The sequence below is a fragment of the Panthera leo genome, chromosome D1 (assembly GCF_018350215.1).
Source record: "Panthera leo isolate Ple1 chromosome D1, P.leo_Ple1_pat1.1, whole genome shotgun sequence".
Lineage (NCBI taxonomy): Eukaryota > Metazoa > Chordata > Mammalia > Carnivora > Felidae > Panthera > Panthera leo.
In genome coordinates this window covers 98,137,274-98,160,925 of record NC_056688.1, presented here as the reverse complement: position 1 = coordinate 98,160,925, position 23,652 = coordinate 98,137,274, and the positions used below count along the sequence as shown (strand labels likewise).

The following is a 23,652-nucleotide window of genomic DNA, read 5'->3' as shown; positions in this document are numbered from 1 at the left end:
CCTCCATTTCTCTTCCTCCAATACATTGCAAGGCCTCCCCCTGTTTTAAGAAATAAAAAATAGCAGGTCTCTGTTGAAGGAAACTGTTCTTTCCTATATTTTGGAATCATCAATGGAAATGTTTTCAGTTTTTTTAAATAGACAAGTGAATCGGTAATAGGGTGATAGGAAGGGAATGGGGCCTAACAGGTTGGTGATCTAGGCTTTATTTTGACTCTGTGGGCCTAGGGGACAAAAAAGAACTTAAACACAGAAGCCAAAAAGATGGGTTTTGTTTTATTGTTTTGGCTGCATTGAGAATACAAACTGTCAGTACTTGAGGAGAAGGAGCAGCAGAAAGGAATTGATTTTTTTCTGCTGCAGATCCAAGTATTGTTAACCATGTGCATCTCTAAAGCAGCATACTTGCAAATCAGACAGTAGTTGATTCATTCATTCAATTAACAGTCAAACCCTAGACTGTTTTTTTTTTTTTTTTTTAGATTTTTAAATAAGTACCAAAAACTTCAGAATAATGACAATAATTTCCTGATAAAAGTGGGTGATAGTAACCATGGCAACTGCTATCTCTGGCCTTATGGACAGTATGTTGTATTGATGAAGCTTCAGATCCTGTAGTAGCCTGTCACTTTTATGGTGAAATGTAGTAACATGTGTTGCAGGTGATTTTTAGCTGGATTGTGTTAAATTTGTGTGCCAGCTTATCTTTCCTTGTTAGGAATTTCTTGGACTGTATTCCACAGCATGTTTGTGAAGGTGCTGTTGCCTGAAAATAACCCACCACCTGTGTTAGGCCTCCTGATGCAGATTGCACTTAGTTTTTTCCCAGCCTCCTTCCTCAGTCTTGCAGAAAATAAGGATGTGTGTAGAAACTGTAAATACATAAATAATGGCTCAAAGTTACCTGTTTGGGTTTGGACATGTTATTGATAGGCAAAAAAAAATCTTTTGTGTTGTCAGAAGAGGTCAGTGGATGAGAGAAATGAGTCTGTACTTGGAATATTTTTTTCCTAAGTGTTCTTTCTGGAAACGTGTATGTGTGTGAAATGAGGGGCTAGGAGTGGAGGGCAAAAATAATTGAGTAAGGACTTGACAAAAGAGAAACTTAAGTATTATTGTTTTTGTGTGTGTGATGGTGTTATGTGTATGTATTACTTTAAGAATATATTTCCTAATGTGCATTATTAGAGTATGGTAAATGTTTTTGTATGAGAATTTTCTGTGAGAAAAATTACATATAAAATATAACTTGAAAAACTGTTAAGAGAAAACCTGATAAAACAATTAAAACTTTTTTGGGGAGGGGGATAGAGAGCTTCCGTACTGATCCAACCAAACTTAAAAAAATGGCTTTGAGTATCATGGTTTAAAAATTTTTTTAATTGTATAAAACCTTTTTTTTCTTTTTAAGCATTTCTTTTATATGCTTATCCTGTATGAGGTTTTTCTAATGTGAAAATGTTGTTCTAAATATTGATACTTTTCCAATATGTACTAAAGAAACTGCCGGAGCAGAGAGCAAACAAGTTAGATCTGAGTTTGACTAGGCCCTGATAATAAGATCTCGTCAAATTGTGCTGGAGATAGTTCAGACTTTCTTGAAACTTACAGTGATAGAATGAAGTGGTTTACTTACTACAAGTCCCAGGATGCATTTCGGGTTTTTGCTTAACTTCGGATTAGAGCATTGCATGCTGGGACCTGTAGTTGATTTAAACAGCACAGAGAACCCTTCCCTCTTGTCTACTCCATTTTATACAAACAGCTTTCCAAGCCTCTAAGAACTTTCTGCTAAGTAAAATTTGATTGCTAATATTGTAATTATCATGGTGCTGTTATTCTAAAGTGAGTCTTCAGAAACACTCTGCTGTTTTAGTTTATCTTGGATTAGTTTGTTGTTGTTTTATCGGCTGCTGTAAGATTTACATGTACAATAACTGATACATGTGTATATGTGTGTGTTTATATATTTAAAACTTAGCAGTTGTAAATTTTTTTGTTGTCTGTGGTGGTGCTAGATCACTTTACAATTACAGCATATAGATTGCTCTTATGGGCATCAGGAGCTTATAATCGTAGGGCCTGATATATGCTGTTCTCTTTTCTTTGAATGGGGCCAGTTATTCAGTGCCCGTATTTAAGCTCAGAGGTTTTTTATTATTATTATTCTGTCGTAATTGTCAACATCTTGCATCTTAGTATTTATTATTTTTTTTATTTAAAATTGTTTTATATTTATTTCCGTGCACATACAAGTGGGGGAGGGGCAGAGAGAAGGAAAGACAGACTCCCAAGCAGGCTCCACACCATCAGCGCAGAGCCCCACGTGGGGCTCAAACCCACAAACTGCGAGATGAGATCATGACCGGAGCTGAGATCAAGAGCCTGACCCTTAACCGGCTACGCCACCCAGGCACCCCTTGAATCTTAGTATTTTTAAAATGGAAGACAGATTCCTGAAACTTAATGTAGTTTTAGTGTAAATTTACCACTCAAAGATGTAGTCTGAAAGAGAAAAAGGTAAGGTTTCTTTAACAATTTGTTTATATTTTCAGTTGTGAGTTTAAATTCCTATTCTTTTTGTTCTTTAAAGTTCTGATTCTTTTATTAATGAATATCAGTATGTTGTTGCAGGGAGTAAATGTTAAGGTCTGTGAAAGCACGTGGCACAGTGCCTGGCACATAATAAAGCCTCAGTAAATGTTCAGAAGTAGCAGTAGCAGCAGTAGTAGTGGTGGTTCTTGTTACTAAATAAACATCGTGCTTCCCATTTTCCCCTCTCTTTTGACGTTATTATCTGATTAGAAGCCTAGCCTGTTTCTGATAAGACCTTGAGATTTTTGTCCTATGGTGATGATGTGGCAATTCCTTAGAAGTTTTTGCTGTACGTAAAATGTCTTTGCACCTCAGTTTCTCCCTAAGTGATACGTGCCTCAAGTCAGACAACCAGCCAGTAGCAGAATTTTGACCAGGATTCAGCTCTTGGTCACTGTACCGCAGCCCTTGGTTGACTTTGGAAAGTTCAAAAAAATAATGAAAATTTCTTCATTCATAATGCGTGCACTGGTAAAATATCCAAAGTAGTTTGATTAAAAGAAAGTAAGACGCTGCAAAAATGTTCCTCACGTCACAGTGTAAGTAACCTTGGAAAAATTCTGTTGTGTTTAGAAACACGAACCAATCCATCACCACAGTTCACGGTGTTACAGGATTGATGTATTGGAGGCCAGTGAGCAGCCCCGGAAAGAAAATGTAGTTTCAGGTCTGTGGGTTGTACTTAAAATGTTAGGTTCAAAAAAATCATAAGTCTTTACATTCTTTTTCTCTTTTAGGACACTAACTTCTTTTAGGCTCTTGAACTTGTAGGATATTTTTATCTCCATGGCTAGTCTCTTTTAGCTTTTGAGAAGGGAAAGAGACATCTGGGAATATTGTAAAATGTAAGCATAAGTTGTGATGTATGTGCTTTAGTTTGAGGGTATACGGAATCAAGATCGTGTCTTTCTTACCTGCCTGGCCAGAATCTATTCCAGCTTTTTCCAGCTTGAATGTAGTTCATGGGATATTATTGCTGAGCGCTGCTGTGTTTTTAAGGAAGATTCTGCCTTTAATAGTAATTATTTAAGTACTCGTTTACACAACAAACCAACGCACTATAATAATACTAACCTTTTTTCTCTCATAAATATGAACTGAAATTTGTTAATATTTTGATTCTTTAGATGTGTCAAAAATTTGTGGGATCTGATCGGATATGCTTCCACATTATGAGTGGTTTTATTTATCTTATATTAACTTTTTAAGACCCAACATTAAAATGAAATAAATTTCAGTGGTTACAAAGAAGGGAAATACAAAAGGCTAAGTTTTATAAGGGGTAAAATAATCTCTAGTATTAATTGGCCAATGCAGGAAAGATCAGATTTGGATGAATTCTCCTTATCTACATTTTCTAATTACACACGTGTAATTTTTGAAATACCAAAGTCGGAAATAAGGAGAGTAAAACTGGGCAGCCGTGAGTAATCCCTGTAGAGTCCTCTGACACACCTACAATATTGAGCACAGTTTTCTGTCTTTTTTTAATGAAATGTCCCAGGCCAGTGGAAGTGAAACAACTGTGATGATGTCAGAGGACTTGGCTTTTGAGACCAGTCCTGTCACTAGCAGTGTGCTCTTGGGAAATTCAGCCTTGCTGGGCTTTAGTTTTCTCTGTGGTACAATGGGGATAATGGTAAAAGCCTGTTTCACTATGCTGTTCAAAGGACCGGGTGAGATAATACTTATGAATGTACTTTATAGACTAAAGTGGTATGTATAAATCGAGTTTTTAATCACTAGTAGGTGCCTGGATTTTAAGATGTTTGTCTATGTTGTGTTAACAATGTTAATATTTTTAAAAAATTTTTCGTATATGAGTTAGAGTCATCTGAGTACCCCCCTGTCCATGGCCAACAGACAAGTTCTTAACTTGTTCTAGCATAGTTCTTGACAGTGTGCCACTGATACATTTTGTGTGTGTGTGTGTGTGTGTAATATATATAAATATCATAAATGTACTGGTGTGTTGTTATGGTAATAAAAACTTTCAATTATGGGCTTTTATATTTAAAAGTATTTTTATACGTTAATATACAAACTTACACAGATATATGTATTTGTTCTTGGAAAAGTGGCATAAATATAAGACTATTTGGCAGGTTGTGAACGGCTCTCGTACCGTAGGGTTATTTGTTGTCTTAATAACAACAATAATAATAAGGGTTTAACATTTACCGAGTACTTATTATGTATAGTGCTAAGCCTTTTTACATATAGGATCTCATTTAATTGTAATTCTCATAGCAGTATTCTGAGGATTTACTGTTCTTACCCTACCCCCATTTTATAGATGAGGAAATGAAGGCCTCCCTGGGATCACATAGGTGTAGCAAATGCTACCACCTGAATTCAAGCCCAGGTTTGAGTCCAGAACCTTTCCTCTTAAGTGTCCGTAATATTGTGTTAAACTATGTAATAATTCCTGTTAAAAACCTAGAAAATGAATTACTAAAGAAGTTTTTAATTTAGTGAAATGGCCACAGCTATGCTATATCATTTTGAGAATGTTTCATGTTGATTTTGGTTGGGTTAGATTATTTTGGGAATAGTGAGCTTTGGAATGGAATGGAAATGAAGGCTTTTGAGATAGTGCCTGTCTTGTTCATCACTGTATGCCAGTTGTGAAGCACAGTGCCTAGCATGGAGTGGGGACGAAGATCTATTTCTTAAGGTTTGAATTTGAGCACTTTGGCATGGTAGGTTATTTCATACATTTTCTGAATAAGTGCAAATATTTTACACTGGCGATTTTAATTAGTCCTTAGGTAACTGTCAGAGTTTTAGAGGGTTTGACGAGAAATGGCCTTTCTTTTAAGACATATTATAAAGGCAGTGCATCTGAGTTAGTCTAACCATATAGTTATTATAAAGTAGAAAATTAAAGTCATCCCATTCTACTTCTAAATTTTCTTGTGTTTTAAATATGTACTATATATATCCATTTCAAAAATAAATAGAATTACACCATGATACCGTCCTGAAGTTTACTCTTTTTCAAGTGGCTATTTAAAAAACTTGTTCTTGAAAATACTGCTCATTAGGAAGTGGGAGTGAGGTAGAAAGGAGAGAGGTAAGGTTTATACATTAAGGTTATAAACCTGCACTCTAGATTGATGGTTACCTGTGGGGCAAAAAGCATTTTAAGTTCTTTTTACTTGGGCCTAATGCCTTAGAGATGGTCATTGTTATTTTTAAAACTTTCAAAAACGTTAACCAATTTAAAATGACAACACCATTTTCTGTCCCGTGCAAGTAATTTAGGAGACATCATTTCAGAATTAAGTTCTGCTAGTTTATTCTGGTAGCTACTATTTATAAAGAGATCAATTATGGTTTCACATAACTTTTTTTTTAAACTGGTGGGCTCTCTTCTTGGTTGTTAGGAGACATTCATTCAACATTTACAAATCAGAATAGTGTTTTAAAGCTGAGGAAATAATTTTAATATTTTAATTAATGGAACCTCAAACCAGTACCGCTTAATCGGCACGTAGATAGGTATCCTGCATGGGAATTAGTTATGGTACTCTCATCTTTATGTGAAGAGTGTTGGCTGACCTTACTCCCATTCCCATCCCTACTCACTTAACCACTACCAAATGTTACACTGAAAACCCCCCATTTTAAAAAAAAATTTTTTTTTAATGTTTATTTATTTTTGAGACAGAGACAGAGCATGAACAGGGGAGGGCAGAGAGAGAGGGAGACACAGAATCTGAAACAGGCTCCAGGCTCTGAGCTGTCAGCACAATGCCCGACGCGGGGCTCGAACTCACGGACCGTGAGATCATGACCTGAGCTGAAGTCGGACGCTTAACCGATCAAGCCACCCAGGCGCCCCTAAAACCCCCCCATTTTTTAAAGCAACAAAAGAAGGAAAAGAAAAATTATCCGAGTGCCATTTGTTTTTCCGGCATTGTGTAAAGTAAGACATAGGCAAGGCCTTATAATCTACATTAAGGCTTTGAGAGTTTTATCTTGGTGCTAAGGTTATTAGTCATAATTCACCTTTGTAATTTTTAAATTAAAAAAATTTTCTTTCATAGGTAATAAACTTTTCCTTATTTAAAAAAAAAAGGCCTTCCTAGTTCTAGAATGCACTCCTTGTGTCTGAGGTGCCTTCATGCTTCTTTAGACTCATATTTAGTAGTGCTGAAGCTTGGCTTTAAAATCCAAGAATTGGATCTGCTAGGACATAGCCGTTTACTTTATTTATTTTTAATTTGTTTTTAAGTTTTATTTTATTTGAGAGAGACCGAGACGGTGCAAGTGGGGGGGGGGGGGGCAGAGAGAGGGACAGAGAGAATCTTAAGCAGGCTCCTCACTGTCAGCTCAGAGCCTGATGTGGCCCTCGAACCCACAAAACTATGAGATCATGACCTGAGCCCATACCAAGAGCTGGATGATAAACCGACTGAGCCACCCAGGTGTCCTGGGCAGTTTATTTAAACTACAGTATAGTCAGTTTTAGCAAGCTAGTTCAAGAGTTTTCTCATCGGTAGCATTCATATGTGCTTTTCACTTTGTGTGGCTCGGAGCATGCCCTCGAAAGTATTTTATTATTTCTCAAAATAGTCTTATCACTGTACAGAAGGCTCAGTTCATGTCATGGATGGTCAAACTGAGGCAGAGACAAGAATGTGAGTAAGTTAATGGCAGAGCCTAATTTTCCTCTCTTACTTCTGGCCTTTGTAGCCTCTTGTCTCCAAACTTTAAAAAATTATGACTACCAGTACATGTATATTTGTATGTAATTTTCTGAATTACTGTTTTATGTATGTTATAAAACATACGGGAAAGCTGCAATTTAAAAAAGGCTGATACTGGGGCGCCTGGGTGGCTCTGTCAGTTGAGCATTCGGCTCAGGTCATGATCCCAGGGTGGTGGGATTGAGCCCAGTGTCGGGCTCTGCTATGATCTGAGCAGGGAGCCTGTTTAGGGATACCTCTCTCTCTCTCTCTCTCTCTCTCTCTCTCTCTCTCTCACCCTCTACCCCCTCCTTCCCTCCCTCTGCCCCCTCTCCCCATGCTGGAGTATGCTTTCTCTCTGTCTCAAAGAAAAAAAGTTAAAAAAAATATATATAAATATAAGTTGTAATAATTCCTTCCATGGCCCCCTTCCATGTGCAGGGTGTGGGTGCACCCACTTGGTGACTAGTGCTCCATTCTTCCGCAGAAGAGGCAGCCATGGGGACACCTGGAGGACAGTTGGCACAAGGTGTGGGGCTTTTAAGTTGGAGTGATCTTTTGCAGCTTTTTAATTTTAAAGAAACAGCCTTTCTTTCTGAGAAAGGCCGAAAGATTGAGAGTAAAGGCCTTGGGAGAGGTGAGCTTAAGAGACAGAAATATAAGCCTTATTTGTTTTCTTCTAGTTGACCAAAGGGAAGAGGCTGCCCACCCTGACAGCTCTTACTCCCACTATAGAGATGGCAGTGCCTTTTTCTGTTGTTGTTAGGCAGTTTATAGAACGCAGGATAGCTTGGTAAGCGTCTTCTCTGTGCCTGATATGACGTAACATTGTGGAGTATGCAGCATGCATGTTAAGTACAAGTGGTTGTATTTGGCTTGTTGCTGCAGCATTTTTGAGGATGTCATAAAAAGCAGTTCTCGTTCGGTGGAGTTGGATACGTGCAAATTATTGAAATCCTCATTTCATGAAGACCAAACTTTGTCACTTGGATTATTCTATTTAGTATTTGTTTATTTCTCTCCTCTCCTTCCCCCCACCCCCCTACCAGTACTTCAGAGCAGAAATCTTTTTCTGAAAGGAACAGATGCTGTTAACTTATCAGGACCTGATACTAAAAAGCCTACAAAAATCTTTGTGCTGCTTATTTTCTTTATTTAATCTATATGCAAAGCATATTGTAATTATTGCTGTTAGAGGGTTTTAAACTGATGGTTCCCCACCCTTTTTGTGCACAGGGGAGATAGATTAGGAATGCCAAATGGACAAGTTGGTATAAAGAAATAATGACCACTGAAATAAAACAGGAGTTCAAATAAAAAGCAAACCACATACAAATGTAGAATGAAAATATCTTTTAGTAAAATGTTAGCATGCTGTACTTGGAACAGATGCCACATTAATTCAAAAGAGAGCCCAGAAAATGTGGCAACTTTACGATGTCAATGGAGGGAGCTGCATAGTTCCTTTTCTCATTGTGTCAAGTTCTCAGCACCTCTAGGTCCAGTCCTGTTCTTCTGTATTTATTTGTTTTTACCCATAACTTGTTAGTATACCAATATTAAATCCATGCTCATTTTTACTTATGTAATTAAACACATTGTCATAGTAGTAGATATTAGGGTGAAAAGCCCAGTAACTTGTAATGCAACAGCAGTGATTTTTGTTTTAAATATGTGTATGAAAATATTCAGAATCTGAGGTAAAAATGGATTTTTCGCTCACCTTTCAAGGCACATTTATGATAATAAGATAGTCTTAAGAATTGAGACTTTCAAAGAGGGCTAGGCTTTTTTTTTTTTTTTTTTTGAGGCCCATCCTTTTTTGAATGTAGAATTTGGACAAGTTACAAAACTATGAGAATTTTGCATTTTTTTTCTCATTTAAATTTGTAGTTATCATTGGACATTTGTTATGATTTTTAAGTAGCTTAGATTCATTCATTCCTTTTGTGGTGTTTTTTATGGTGTTTGGGAAGAAGAAGAAAGGGTATTGGAAGGGTACTACTATACACACTTGGATACTTCCAGAGTGACATTCATTTTATAGGAGATTGCACTGGGACATCTCTGAATTGCCTGTTCCTTGCAGTGCATGGTTAGCGTGGGTCTGAGTGTGGAGAGAGATGGGCTAGGGGCTCTTAACCAGATTTACAGTGTGCCACTTCCTGAGCAGTGCAATGATCTAATCACTAGGGGCGTATCCTTTGTGCCTATTAAGAGGTCTGGTGTGCATGCTTAGAAGAGTACTGCTACTTTTCTCTTAATTAGTCAAAGCACGAAGGCTTACAATTTAGTAATTTTGTTGGAAAGGTTAGAAGTTTTGTTTTCATGCCATTCGGGTGAAGGGACGTTTTTAGCATGGAAGTAAATGAAGATCACTGGTCAAGTATGAGGTAGACACAGTTTGCATGGGTTCAAATCCTGGCTTTGCCACTTTACAGTAGCTCTGTGATAATGGTCAAATCACTTCACCCTCTGTGCCTCTGCCTCTCTTTCTTCATAAGTAAAACATGAATAATTAATAGTGCCCATAGCTCGAGAGGCCGTTAGGAGGAATTGGTAAGTTAATGTACAAACTACGATAAGTTCTTGACACATAGTGGTACTAAATAAATGGTAACTGTTGTTAGGTATTAGAACTTAACCTTAATTCCCAACTCCTTTCTTCGCTTCTCAAGGCCTCAGACAAATGTTGCATAGTGGGAAAAGAGCCTGAGCTTTGTGGTCTGACCCCTGGGTTGGAATCTCTGTACAACCGCTTAAAGTTGAGTGTGTGACCTTAGACTGATTATTTATGTTCCCTTCAACAAAGATGTCTCTTATACGAGCACTGTGCTGTTCATTTGGACTTCAGTTTCTTCATCTGCAATGTGGGAATGATAGTACCAACCTTCTAGGATTGATGTGAAGATAAAATGAGGAAATCTTAAGACACTTGATAAGCAATAGCTGCTGTTAGCAGTGTTATGGTTATAGTCCCACTAGAAGATTATGGGGAAAGAGTAAATATGGAGGGCTTAGCTGGAAAGGAGGGTTTTTTTTTCCCTGAAATGTCATGGTGAGAAGAGGTATGGATGGGAAAAGTGTATCTAATGAGTTCTTGTCTGTGAAAGTTCCGGTAGAAATAGAAAATATGTGGGAATATGTCAGTTTTAACAGACTTTAAAAAAATATCTCAGGGCACTTTATGCTTACTAAAAGACTTAGTGATATAAGCCTTTTTTTTTTTTGCATCAACATAGTAATGTGGTTTACAATATGTCACTTAGCATGGAGTCAGTAGTAGACTAGGCATTATAACTCAAAAGTCTAAAGTCCTAATCAGCTGGTAAGTCCACTGGGTCGGCTGCTCAGGATAAATTATGTGTTTAACCCTTGAGAACACAGGCTTGGGTGGGATAACTAAGGGAAACAATTGTAGAGGCACACACACGCTTTCTAGTAACGACGGACATCATTTATTTGCCTTCTGATTTTGGGCATTTTGCCTTTGTGAAATTTCCTCTCATCTGGTGCCTGGTCTTTTCTTATGGTAATTGTTATTTTCTTTCTATATTTAATTGTCATATGTTACCTATATTGAGCCTAGAAACTGGGCCTAAGAATAAGCTGATCATAAGAAAAGCAACTCTTTAAGTTTCTTCCTTACAGTGATCTTAGAATTAAGATGTTTTTTGGTAAAGTAGTTGAGTTTTTAATATGTCCATTAGTGTGTGTGTGTGTGTGTGTGTGTGTGTGTGTGTGTGTATCTGTCTGGTAAGTGAAATTAGTAATTGAGGGAGGGGGAATGATCATTAGTGTGAAATAGAATTAATTTTATTCATTCACTACGAATTCGGATCTGAAACTTTTTGATCTTTGATCTGTAGAGTTTTTTCCCTAGGATTCAACAAATGTATTTTTAACAGCTTATCACAACACACTGAATATGGCATGTGTTACCACCGATGAGCATTTGAGTTAAAGTAGAATAATAGCTTCCATTAACTTTTTGTTCTTATTTACTCAACTGTACCAGTTCATAAAGGCCTAGTAGGTGGGTAGAAGCATTTACTAGATTTTATTTTGTCTGTGTTCCTAAAACAATGTTTCTGCTTTCTGAGCAGAAATTCCAACAAGTTTGTTTTGATAAAGCGCGGTACTTACCGTATGGTTTTCTTTCAATTAAAAAAAAAATGTAATGTTACTTTACAGTTGCTAGAGTGGTCAGTAAGTGAAGCCTTGTAGTTCTAGAATTAGCATAGTATATGCACAGTATTACATTTTATTCATGTAGGGCTTATAAAAGTTGGCTTCTCTTGGGTGAATGGAATTTTAGAAAGTTTAGAAGTGTATTTCATCTTAATGAATGCAGGAGTTAGAAGTAGACCCTATGAGGTCTTTGGGGTTGATTTAAAGAATTGCACAGTTTTGAAAATCAGTCTGTCTCTACCCGATTTGTAAAAGGTGGGCCACTGCTGCCCGGGCTGAACTGTTAGACTTACGTGGAAACCTGCCTGGTTCAGGGGTGCGTTAACTGTGTTATAGAGAGGTGCACATCTATTACGCATACTCCCTCTGTTGCCTTTCGTTTCCCCTTTTCTTTACTGTCTCTTTGCCATCTCTTCTCTGTGTACGCTATCCCGTCTGCTGTTGATCAGTCCCTCCAAAGCCACCACCATCTTATTCTGTCTCTCTTAAAAACAAAACGAAATGCTATCGTAATGATTAGTTTTTAAATGTTTTTATTAAATTTTTAAAAAATATTTATTTTTGAGAGAGAGACAGAGACAGAGCGTAAGCAGGGGTGGGTGTCAAGAGGGAGAAACAGAATCTGAAGCAGGCTCCAGGCTCTGAGAGCAGTCAGCACAGAGCTCGACAAGGGGCTCGAACCCATGGACCACGAGATGATGACCTGAGCCGAAGTCGGACGCTTAACCGTCTGAGCCACCCAGCTGTCCCTAGAATTTCTTTCTTTAGTCTGTAAAGTACAAAATGTGGCTGTGATGCCTTGTTTTTAGGCATTGTTGGCATTTCATTAGTTGGTAGTTGCAAATAGACCTTTTCCAGATTTCTCCTAGTGGTTTTGAACTGTTAACTGGATTGTTTTGGTAAGAAAAGTAAAACTTGGAAATTAGCTGTGGTTAAATGTTAATGGCTATATTGGATTTAAATTCAGTAGCTTCTAAGATCTATCCAAGGCATTTCATCCGTTGCATAGTTATACATACTGAAAAACATATTTGAGAAAAGAGTTTTCACTTTGTAGGATTTTTAAAAACCTCTTTTCATGGAAATTTAAAAACATATGCAAAAGCATAGTGAATAATATTAGCAAACCCCACATACCTCTTAACCCAACTTCAACAGTTATCATTTTGCCAATGTTTACAGTGTGTGAAACATAACAAGGAAAGTAATTTTATGTTTTTAAAACATGCAGTACAAGTAGATCTGTTGGTATACTGGAAAAAAATGTGTGTGAGAATGTTAACTCTTTTCATACATTGTAAATTTAATACTGGTAACCACACTTTAGGATAATACTGCTTTCATAATTTGTCTTTGAACTTATTAAAGACATCAGCCACTACTGCTAGAAAGATTTTAGTTTTCTTACCCCTTCTGTCTTTAGAAACTCTGGATTATTAGTTTTGAATTTACTATCCTTGTTAGTTTCATTTTATTTTATGTATACTTGCCTGTTGGCAACTTTTGTATGGGCTACCAGTAATGGTCTTTTCTAGAATATGTAGGGCAACTTAAAGTTGGAAATTACAAAATCTTGTTCTCAGCATTTTATCCTTTGAACGTTCTATTTCTGTGTCACCTGGTTCTATTTCATCTGCGTGTATGTATCAATTGACTAAGGAATACATGTTATTACTTGTTAAAATAGTTTGTTGAAGAGGGAATTTTGATTATCTGCTATCCCTGGACCTGATAACAGTGATTAGGAACTTAAGTTATTTGCTCCCTCGTTCGCTTCTCTTTGGAGTAGTAAGTTGTGCCTGTGCCTGCAGTTGTGGGGCCTGCTCATTTCTAGTCACTGCAAGGTGATGGTAGCCTTATTTCTGAATTTCCTTGCTTTTATTAGTTTAAATTAGACCCATAGGAGTAATTATTCTACCCCAATGCATGAGGAAGCATAGTCATTGGGTGTTGTGCATCTAAACCCGCATGCAGTGCATTGAAAAGGTATCTTCAATGTTATGATGCTGTCTGGCATATTTAGTTTAGTGCAAGGAGTGTACGTATTTAATAGGACCTGTAATAAGCTTCCTTTATACCAAAGATATATTTTTAAAAATTATACCTAAAGACGACTTTATAGTATTCCCCAGTAGAGTTCATCTAGAGCAGCAAAATCTTTCTAAAATAAAACTTATTCCTTTAACCGGTATTCATTTAAGTGGGTTTCTCTGTACTTGGTTTCCATGGAAATAGCGAATAGCTAACGTTATTTATAAGGTGAAAGTAAAATAGGGTGCCTAATGGGACCCCATGCTGCTCTGATGAAGAGACTTAGGAAAAAAATCCATGCTCATGGGATTTTTTTTTTTTAACAAGGTTAATGGAAGCCCTGATTTCAGTCTTCTGTAACAGAACATATTTTTGGTTTTAAAGGCTAGCATTAATATCAAGCAAACTTCTTTTTTTTCTTTTGGTGTATATTGCTTTCACTTTCAACTTTTAGGACCACTTACTTATCAGCATGATTGAGGCTTTATGCTTCAGACTCGTGCTTCTTTGTGGTTTTTGTTTCAAAAGTTAAAATCTCCAGCATATTGTAGCTTTTTCAGTTTCTCATTGACATTTCAAAACGCAGATAAAAAGCTAAATGTTCATTAATGATAGCAGTGATGATAAAGAATCAATATGTTGGACTACATAGGTTTTTTTTCTTTTTTCTTTTTTTACTATGAGTGTTTGGAACCATTTTTAGTTTTCAGGCCTTAAGTCAGGGTTCTCTTTTATTTGTGTTGTGGAGCTAAACCTGTGTAGAGAGAAAAGATTCTCATTTTCTTTTGGGGTTAAAAACGGGGCAAATCTTAATTTCTCTCTCTCTTTTTTTTTTTTTTTTAAAAAAGGATTGTTGCCAAAGCATTTTAATTGAAATGAATGTTAATTCTTTCAGTCTTTGAATGTGGATTTGGAGTAAACCTTTCCTTTTTCCTCATTTCTTCGGTGAGGCCTACTCTTAGTTTTCTAGGCCTACAGCAAAGCCTTGCATCTCTTAAACCCCTTCAAGTGAAAGAATATCATTCTCTTTGTGTTTGTGTTTGTGATTGGGGTGTGTGTGTGTGTGTGTATGTGTGTATGTGTGTATGTGTGTGCGTGTGTGTGTGTGCGTGTCACTAATTTTTCTATAGCCTGAAAGGCACCTGCTCATTTTCCAGCCTGGTGAGTACAGCACTGCTATATTGAGAAGTGAGGCAGTATGGAACACAATAAGGTGCAATAATTTTTATTTAGTTAGTTTTGGTCGTCCTTGGCAGCTTGTGATTGTTATCCGTTTGTCTGGAAGTACTCTGTGATTATTCCTGGCTAACAGTGCAGCAGGAGTTTTCTTCTGTGTTTCAAAAGCAAGGGTTGTAGTGTACTTAGGGCTCCATCAGGGGAGGAGTTTTTGTTTTGTTTGTGTGTGTGTGTTTCTGGCTATAGTTGGATTTACTGTGCTCTAATTTTTAAAAATTTGGCTGTTGAATTTTTGCAAGAGGTATTTTGTCCCCAGCAATTCACTAGTTTCTTCTGTGCATGTTGGTTGGTGCTATTTTATAAAATTTCCTCAGTGTGTCAGTTGTTTTAGTTTAGCCTTTTCCTGTATATTTTTAAAGTCGGGTGTTTACTGGTGACCTTCCTTAATGACTTCTGTCTGAATTATCTTTGTGCTTTCGAGACATAGGAATTTGGGTCTATTATCCCATTTCTGGGAGAACAAGTCCCAGTAGTTGCAGTTAGTGCAGTAGGAAGGGTTTTCACAGATGCAGTGCTGGGCATTGATCCTCCTCCTTGGTGCTTATGGTTTACACCCAGAACTCCCATTAGTGTTAATAGGAGACACTTGCTTAAATCCCTGTACACCAGCATAAACCCAAACTCCTTCGTAACGCCTTATAGATAGCTGAGTTGTTTTTTTGTTGTCGATGGCAAGAGTTTTGGTCCTGGGGTTAACTGATTATTAAGATAAGAGTTTGAGTTATCTTGGGATATGGGTGATTTACTAAGTCTGATCTGTAATTAAGAAGTTTATGTTATGATTAGACTCCAAAAACATTTACAGCTTTGTGAGCTGTGGAAGCTTGTGAATAAGGATTTTTGTACTTTATAGCATGATGAAGCAAGATTTCTTCTTCCCATTTATTTCTTCTAGTACTTCTCAGCTACAAAATAAATGATTCTACAGGTTTTTATACAAATTGCAAGAGGACTTGGTAAAAGTTGTGTTTTTATTTGTGAGCCTTCCCACAATTACTCTCTGACCTCTTAAGTCTTTTGTCAGCTAATGTTGCTCACATTTTCAAGCATATAGAAGCTAATAACGTGCACTTTCTTAGAGGTTGGACATTGCAATCACTGGTCAAGTATTAGGAAATCACTGTTTACTGTGCCTATATGTGAACTGTGGATTTTTATTACTTTCATTTATTTATGCACGGTATAATGGAAGGATTCCTAGATTGAGAGCAGTAAATCTGGGTTTTAGGCTGGGATTTGCCTCCTGCTATCTTTGTAGCTTTTGGCTAGTCATCTAGACTTCTTGGATTGCTGTTCCCCTGTGGAATGAAGGAATGGTTTTGGTACTCTGGGGTGTCCATTCTAGCTGTAGGCTATTTGAAGGCCTACTTTCCTAGGTACTAAAGGAAATAGAGGACTAGAAGGCAACGATACCTAATCCTGGCTGCCCATCAGACTCTTCTGGGGGAAGTTAAAAAAAATACAGCTATCTGAGCTCTAAGTCAGACTACATGAATTCAGAATCATTAAGGGTAGAGCCTGTGAATTTATGTATTTTTTGAAATTTTAGAGTTATCCTGATCAAGGTTTGAGAATGACTTATACAAGGCATTAATTCTAGTCTGCTTTGTGTGTGTGTGTGTGTGTGTGTGTGTGTGTGTGTGTGTGTATAGTCAGGGAAATAAGACCTGTAAGTTACAATGTGAGACCATATGTGGTTAAATTTTAAGATGAATGTGAGTGATGATAAACTATCTGGGAATTCAAAGAGAGGAATCGCTGGGATTTGGGATGGTTATAGGGAAGGTCTCCATTTATCACTGAGTCTTTATCTGGACCTGAATGACTGCCTGAGATTTGGCTAGGTGGAGAGAAGGTGAAAAGGGTGTTGTTGGTAGAAGAAAGAACATCCTCACAGAAGTTTGGGGAGAGGAACAATTCTGATGACAGTTGTAGTGTTTATTTTATTATTCTACTCCTGGAACTGCTGTATATTTCCTAAACATTTTGAAAGAGTATACCATGAAGATATTTGATAGAAGAGAGTGTTCCAGTCACAGGAAAAAGCAAGTGGAAGAGCCTTGAGAAGGGAACTTGTTTGGAGTTTCTGAAGTACAAAAAAGAGGTCAGAATGGCTGGAGCAGATTAAGCAGTGGGGAGAGGGGAAGAGATGGGGTCTGAGAGTAGCAGAGGCCCAAATCACTTTGAGTCTTGTGGGCCATTACAAAATTTTTTAAAATGTTTTTTTAAAATTTATTTTTGAAAGAGAGAGAGCATGCACGTGTGCAAATGGGGGAGGAGCAGAGAGAGAAGGGGACAGAGGATCTCAAGCAGGCTCTGTGCTGACAGCAGAGAGCCTGATGCGGGGCTTGAACTCCTGAACCATGAGATCATGACCTGTGCTGAAGTTCGATGCTTAACCTACTGAGCCACCCAGGTGCCCCTCTTGTGGGCTATTTTAAAGGACTTACGCTTTTTTTTCTGAGTATGATGGGAAGCCACTGGAGGAATTTGAATAGAGGAGTGACCAAATCTGTCTTGGATTTTGAAGAGGCACTCTGGGGGCGCCTGGGTGGCTCAGTCGGTTGAGCGGCCGACTTCGGCTCAGGTCATGATCTCGCGGTCCGTGAGTTCGAGCCCCGCGTCGGGCTCTGTGCTGACAGCTCGGAGCCTGGAGCCTGTTTCGGATTCTGTGTCTCCTTCTGTCTCTGACCCTCCCCATTCATGCTCTGTCTCTCTCTGTCCCAAAAATAAATAAAACTTGAAGAGGCACTCTGGCTGCTGAGAGAATAGACTGTGGCAAGACAAAGATGGAATTGGAGAAGGAGGTTAGGAGGCTATTGTAATAATCTAGGTTAAAGGTGATGGTGGCTTGGACCAATGAAGTTGTAGTGGAGGTGACACAAGTGGTCAAAGTCTGTGTATTGTTCAGGTAGAGGCAAGATGTTTGGCTGTTAGATTGGATATAGGATGTGGAAAAAAGAGAAGTCAACCATGACTTTAAGGTTTTGACCTGAACGGATAGGTAGTCCAGAATTTAGTTTTGAACTTGCTGAGCTTGAGAAACCTATTTGACAAGTGTTGAGTGGGCATTCGGGTGTATGAGTTTGGAATTCAGGGGAAAGGTCTGAGCTGGAGATAAAAATTTGGGAGTCGCCAGTGTACAGGTCCTTTTATAGCCATGAGAGTGGGTGAGATTACCTAACAGGAAGAGTTCCAAAAACTGAGCCCTGGGGCAGTTCAACATTTTGAGGTCTTGAGAGATGAGAACGAACCAGCATGAGAAATCTAGAAGAGTGGCCAGAGAGATTAGGAGGAAATCAAGATCAAGTGGTGTGAACATAGAAGTGAGGGATGAGACTTTTCTGTTGGCTGTAGCAATGGGGAGGTCATTGGTGATCTTAACGAGAATGGAGGGCAAAGCCCTAATGGAGTGAGTTCAATGGAGGATGAGAGGGGAGGAACTAGAGACAATGAGTATGGTTAAGTCTTTCTGGGAGTTTTGCTATAAATGGGCGCATAGACATGGGGCGGTAACTAGAGAAGGATATGGAGTCAAGGGAGACTTTTTTTTTTTTTTTTTTTTTTTTAAGATGGACGAAACAGAATGATCCTAATGAGGGGGAAATTGATGCTTCTTGAGACTGAGGGGAGAAGTGCTAGAGACATGTCCATGAGAGTAAGATTAAGAGGGATGGGGGGACACAGGGATGATTATGACATCGAGACCTAACGGACTAAATCTCATTAAGCAGGATTCTGTTTTTCCTTTTGAGTACTTACTTGCATTTTAATTTATTTCAAACTTACTATGCTTTCTGTTGGAAGTTAGGAAGGGCAGATAAAAAGCAGTAAAACTTATTGTATATAAAATCAGTGTATCAGCTTGGTGTAGTAGAGGAGAAGAGATTGAATCTTCTGCGTAAGGTGACATTTTAAAGTGTCTTTGAATGACAATTATCTGTGCTATTCTAGTCCCTTATCAAAATTTATGATTGAGCACAGACTATAAACTTAATTGTTCAAACTTGTAGTGGGGTGAATTTTAGCCTAATTTAAAACGATCTAATGTTAAACCTTTTTTCTGTAGAATTTGTTTATATTTTTCATATACAAAGGTTTTAGATATTTTTACAAAAGGTACTTAAGTTGTTATTAATCATCTCTGATTTATTGATGATATTTTAAATTTTACAACCATATTAGAAATCTGAATGATTCATTTCTTTACCAGCTCTAATTAAAGCAGCTACCTGTGAAGTTCTGGAGAGGTGAACCATCTCCAGTTTGCAAAAAATCATGGGAAGTTACGTTAGCAAGATAAAATTCATCTGTAAAAGCAAAGATAATTTCATTTAGTTCCACTTGTATGTTTTGAGTGTATTTTTTAAGAAAAAAATCTATATTTGAACATTTTCAGCAGATACGGTTCAAATTTGTAACTACCTTAGCTATGAGTGTCAAGAGTATGTGAGAAACAAATTAAGTGGACTTTAAATCAGCTTAACATGAGGAAATCAAACTTGCATTTCAGACTTAAATACATTTTACATACAGATAGTGTTAAAATACACATTTACATACACATCTTTTTTGCTCACTCTTACTAAATTATAGAAATAAAATCTTTTCTTTTTCATCAGTTTCCAAAGGGTAGTTGATTAATAATCAGTCTTCAGAAGAAACACTTTGGTAGTTGTGATGCGTAGTGTTTAAGAATCACTAGTCTAAAAATAATTGACTTTTTTTTTTTTTTTTTTTGGTATCTGAGCCTCTTTGTAAACCTTATTAAAGCTGTGGGTCCTCTTCCCAGAATTCTTACACATACAGAACTTAACATATAGTATTGTAGGGTTGGTAGACCACTCTGAAACCCATTCATGAGGATCCCTTAGGCTTAACGGAGCTCAAATTTTAAGACCTGCCCTACATAGCTTACTAATATGATTTTTCCTTAAAAATTTATATGGAGACTTTTCCAAAGATATTTTGCCAGGGTTTACTATAGTTTGTTTCTTAGAAGTGTTACTGCTGTGCCTGGTTAAGAGGCGGTGAGGTCTAGTGGAAAGGCCAGCTCAGTCAAAGGAATCTCCAGGTCTGTAAGCTTTTCTCCAGCTTTACAACCAATTGGTGTGTGACCTTCGGGGAAGTCACTTAACCTCTTAGGCTTTGATTTCCTATGTGCTATCTGCAGTCCCTGCAAGCAGTTTTATGAGTAGTTTTATGATACATTGGTTTCATGATGTCATGGTAAAATTCTTTATCAATTTGGGATTAACTCTGAGATTGATTTTTGGAGAAAATGCCCTAGAGATAAAGTGTACATCCATTGTGTCTTTTTACTAAATATGACTGTTTAGAAGAGTTGATGTGACTCTACTTTCTCAAATGCCACATAAGTAAAAGTAAAAATCCTAATTCTATCCTGATCACTTTGAGTTTCAGCATATTTTATATGTTCTGGTTATAAACCATTGTTATATGTGTTGGAATTGTCATTTCCAATTCTATGGCTTGTTTTTTCATTCTCTTAATGGTGTTTTTTTTTTGATGAACAGAAGTTCTTAATTTAGTACAATATATCAATCTTTTCCCTTTCATTATGCTTTTAAATGGTAACATCTCTACTGTTTTTATCCAAAGTCATTCACTTAACAAATAATGCTGTGGGAGATTGATGCATAAGAAATTATCACCAGCATGAAAGAGCTAACAAGAAATGTTTAATAGGGAAAATAAGTGAAGAGTTAAGGGTCCACTCAATTCGCTCGTTTAACAGATATTAATTGAGAATTTACTACATGCCTGGTACTGTTCTGAGTAGTACAGAATCCTGTAGGTACCATCTGTAATGTTAATAAATCCCTTTTTTTAAGTGGAGATATTATTGACTCATATAACATTATGTCAGTTTTAGTTGTACAGCATAATGATTTGGTATGTGTACGTATTATGAAATGATTACCACAGTAAATTTAGTTAACATCTAAACTTTTAGTTAACATTTAGTTACCACACAGTTACAATTTTTCTTTTCCTTGTGAAAATCTGCTTTTTAATAACCACATCATTCTACAGACCTTTGCATGATTTTTTTTTTCATTGAAGTCATTCTAATCTTGGTGATTAAAATAGCCATTTATGTGGACTTGAGAACTTTCAGAAATACTGCTGCTAAAGAAAAGGCAGGATAAAACGGCAAATTGAATTTCTTTTGGAAATGTTAACTGCATGAATTGGGGCCCTTTTAAATTATCTCACTGTATGTTTGGTGTGACTATACATGATTGAATAAAAATTTATAATCTGGGTAACAAGATTTTTTGAAATATCCCTTGAAATGAGAACACTATTGGAGTAACATCAGTCAACAAACATACTGTGTTTAAAGCATAAGGAAGTTTCAGAGCATGTCATGTGGAATTTATATAACTTAATACTAAAATATTAGGAGAAAAGTTTTAATTTTTGTTTCCTAATTTTTTTTTTTAACAAAAAAGAAGTTTGGGGTGGGGGTGAGTTAAAAATAAACAATATAGCCTGACTTGACTTTTCTAACTTTGAAGTCAGCTTAATGGAGTTTAGTTAATCTTAAAAAAAAAAAAAAACAAAAAAACACAGTTGATAAAAGCGTCATTGAGCATTAGATTGAGATCCCAAAACCTTAATTTTCTTTCTGGCTCTATCACTGATTAAACGTGGCATAGAGAAAGGCACGTTTGTGTTGTGTGGTTTACAGTCTGAAGTGGTGAGACTTGAAGGATGTGAATGAAAAGTGTAATTGAAATTACGATATGGGTAAAATGCTGTCAGTTTTAAAGGCTTATATAAGACAAGTCCATTTTGAGATTAATTGAAAAAAAGCCTTTTAAATAGACCAAACTAAGGGCCAGTGATGTTAGCTTCGTTTGCTGGTATAAAGCCATGAACAGTGAAGGCCATTTGTTGGAGATGAGCCTGTATTTGTGTGTTATTTAGATGAGGTACCTTTTATTTCTGTGTGTCTCTTAGGAAAGGGAAACCGTCAACTACTTTTCCTTGTCTTGAAAAAACTGTGGAAAAATGAAAAATGGAAAATTAGAGATTTAACTGCCTTTGAATTTTTTCCTTGCTGTGAAAACTATGTCTCTTCCGTTTTGGGGGATTGGGGGGGGGGGGTGGGATTGGTTAAAGCTTTGGGGATTTTTGTGTGTTTTGTTTTTTTCTTCTTAAAATCTGATAGAAATCTTTTAAGTCTTCAGCTTTTGATGACATGTCCTAAATCTGTGTTTATAGTCTAATTCCATTTTCCCCTTCTTCTGCTGTAGGGAGCAAGAGAGCTGAAGGACAGCCAGTTTCCCCAAAATTGGTAAGTACTTTCTTGAGGCAGGCCTAGTGTGCCTGATGCTAGTTGGGTAATAATTCAAATGTTCAGTGATTTTTTTTTTTTTTTTTTTTTTTTGCAAAAAAGCTTTCTCCCAGAAATGAGGCTTTACTGTTTGCACTGAGTGAAAGTGAATTTTTGTCTAATTTCACATAGCTATATCGCAAATGCATTTGTGTTTCTAATAATACTGCTAGGCTTGCATGTTCCTACATTCGATAACCTGTTAAAATGTAAAGGTCCCCTTTGCCAAAAATGTCCTTAATGCAGTGGTTAGAGCTGAAAATTCTGAAGTCAGGAATTTCAAAAGTTGAGGTTCCTATTGTGTTTTGTATTACTTAATATGCTGTTAAATTTGATGGCCTTCGTATATATGTGAAATGGCTAGGTTAATGTAACTATGGGAACCTTGACTTTGAAATTTGGGACTCCTAAGCATTTATATCCTTAAATTTAATGTTGGATTGGCTTCATGTCTGACAGTACATTTTCAGTGTGTGTTGTTTGTATAATTCCAAATGAGGAAAGAATAAAAAGAGAGAGAGAGTGAAACGTAGCAGTGTGAGGGCATAGAGGCAAACACATTTTTTCCTTAATATCTGCTTTAATATCTATTCTAACAGCTTATAAGTTGTCACACTTCAGTCATTTTTTTGAATGTCTCATTCAGGATTGCACATTGCGCAGGGCAGTCTAGTGACTAAGAATCAAACAAATATCAACCTTATTTGGAGAGCATGTATTATGATAAAAAAAAAATAAACAAGAGAGCTGGAATAGGATAGTTCCCTGATGCAAGGCTACTTCTTTTTGTTTTTGTTTTTGTTTTTTAAATTCTCTCTCTCAATTCATAATTAACTTAGTGGCTGGAGTAGATATTTGGTTAAGGCTTCGTTTTGATAATTTACTGTCCTTGAGGTGTTTCTCTTATCTTTTAGGGATTGGGCTTTGAACATGAAAGGGAGGCATTTGAACCAGTTAACCTTACATCTGACTACCTTTTTATTCTACTTGCCTTTCCCTCATGGAACATTTTTAAATAAATAATCACGAACCTATAGCCCTTTTCTTTGAGATGTGATAGAATCACAGAATCTTAGAGAAGGGACCTTAAGGGCTTTCTCTTCCAGCCTTTTACCAGTGTGGCAATTTCTTCTCCTGTGTCCCTGTCAGATTGTTATTCGGGTACATATTGAATACTACATTTTAAAAAATACTACATTAAAAAAAAAGTGTAGCTCATTATTTTCTGTAATGTATTCTGAGCAATTCTAGTTCCACAGAAATGAGTAAATATTATTGAGGTGGGGTGGGGGTGGGAAAAATGTTCTGTGGTCAAATAATTTGGGAAATGCTGCGTTAAACAAAGTTAAACAGGTTTCTTTACTGCAGGACTTCTCAGAACCTTTAATATGCTAATGTGCATTGTGAATCTCCAAGAGGGGGATATGATATGCAGCATTCTTGAATACTTCTAATGACAGGGAGCCCACTACCTCATAAGGTAACCCATTCCTTTTTTGTACAGCTCTAATCCTTAGCTCTTCCTTAAATTGATCTGAA

The 23,652-nt window shown here is 36.9% G+C and overlaps 1 protein-coding gene across 22 annotated transcripts in view; it reads left to right on the top strand.

Annotated features, from left to right (window-relative positions):
• Positions 1-23,652, top strand: part of PHF21A (PHD finger protein 21A) — a 195,038-nt gene that overhangs the window by 5,745 nt on the left and 165,641 nt on the right. For 18 of the 22 annotated variants that reach the window (XM_042904289.1, XM_042904286.1, XM_042904285.1 and 15 more), the window contains 2 exons: positions 22,034-22,074; positions 23,482-23,593. The gene's annotated coding sequence lies outside the window, so the exon portion shown is untranslated. The remainder of the gene's footprint in view (positions 1-22,033; positions 22,075-23,481; positions 23,594-23,652) is intronic. The other 4 variants (XM_042904276.1, XM_042904279.1, XM_042904278.1 and 1 more) reach the window with 1 other exon arrangement.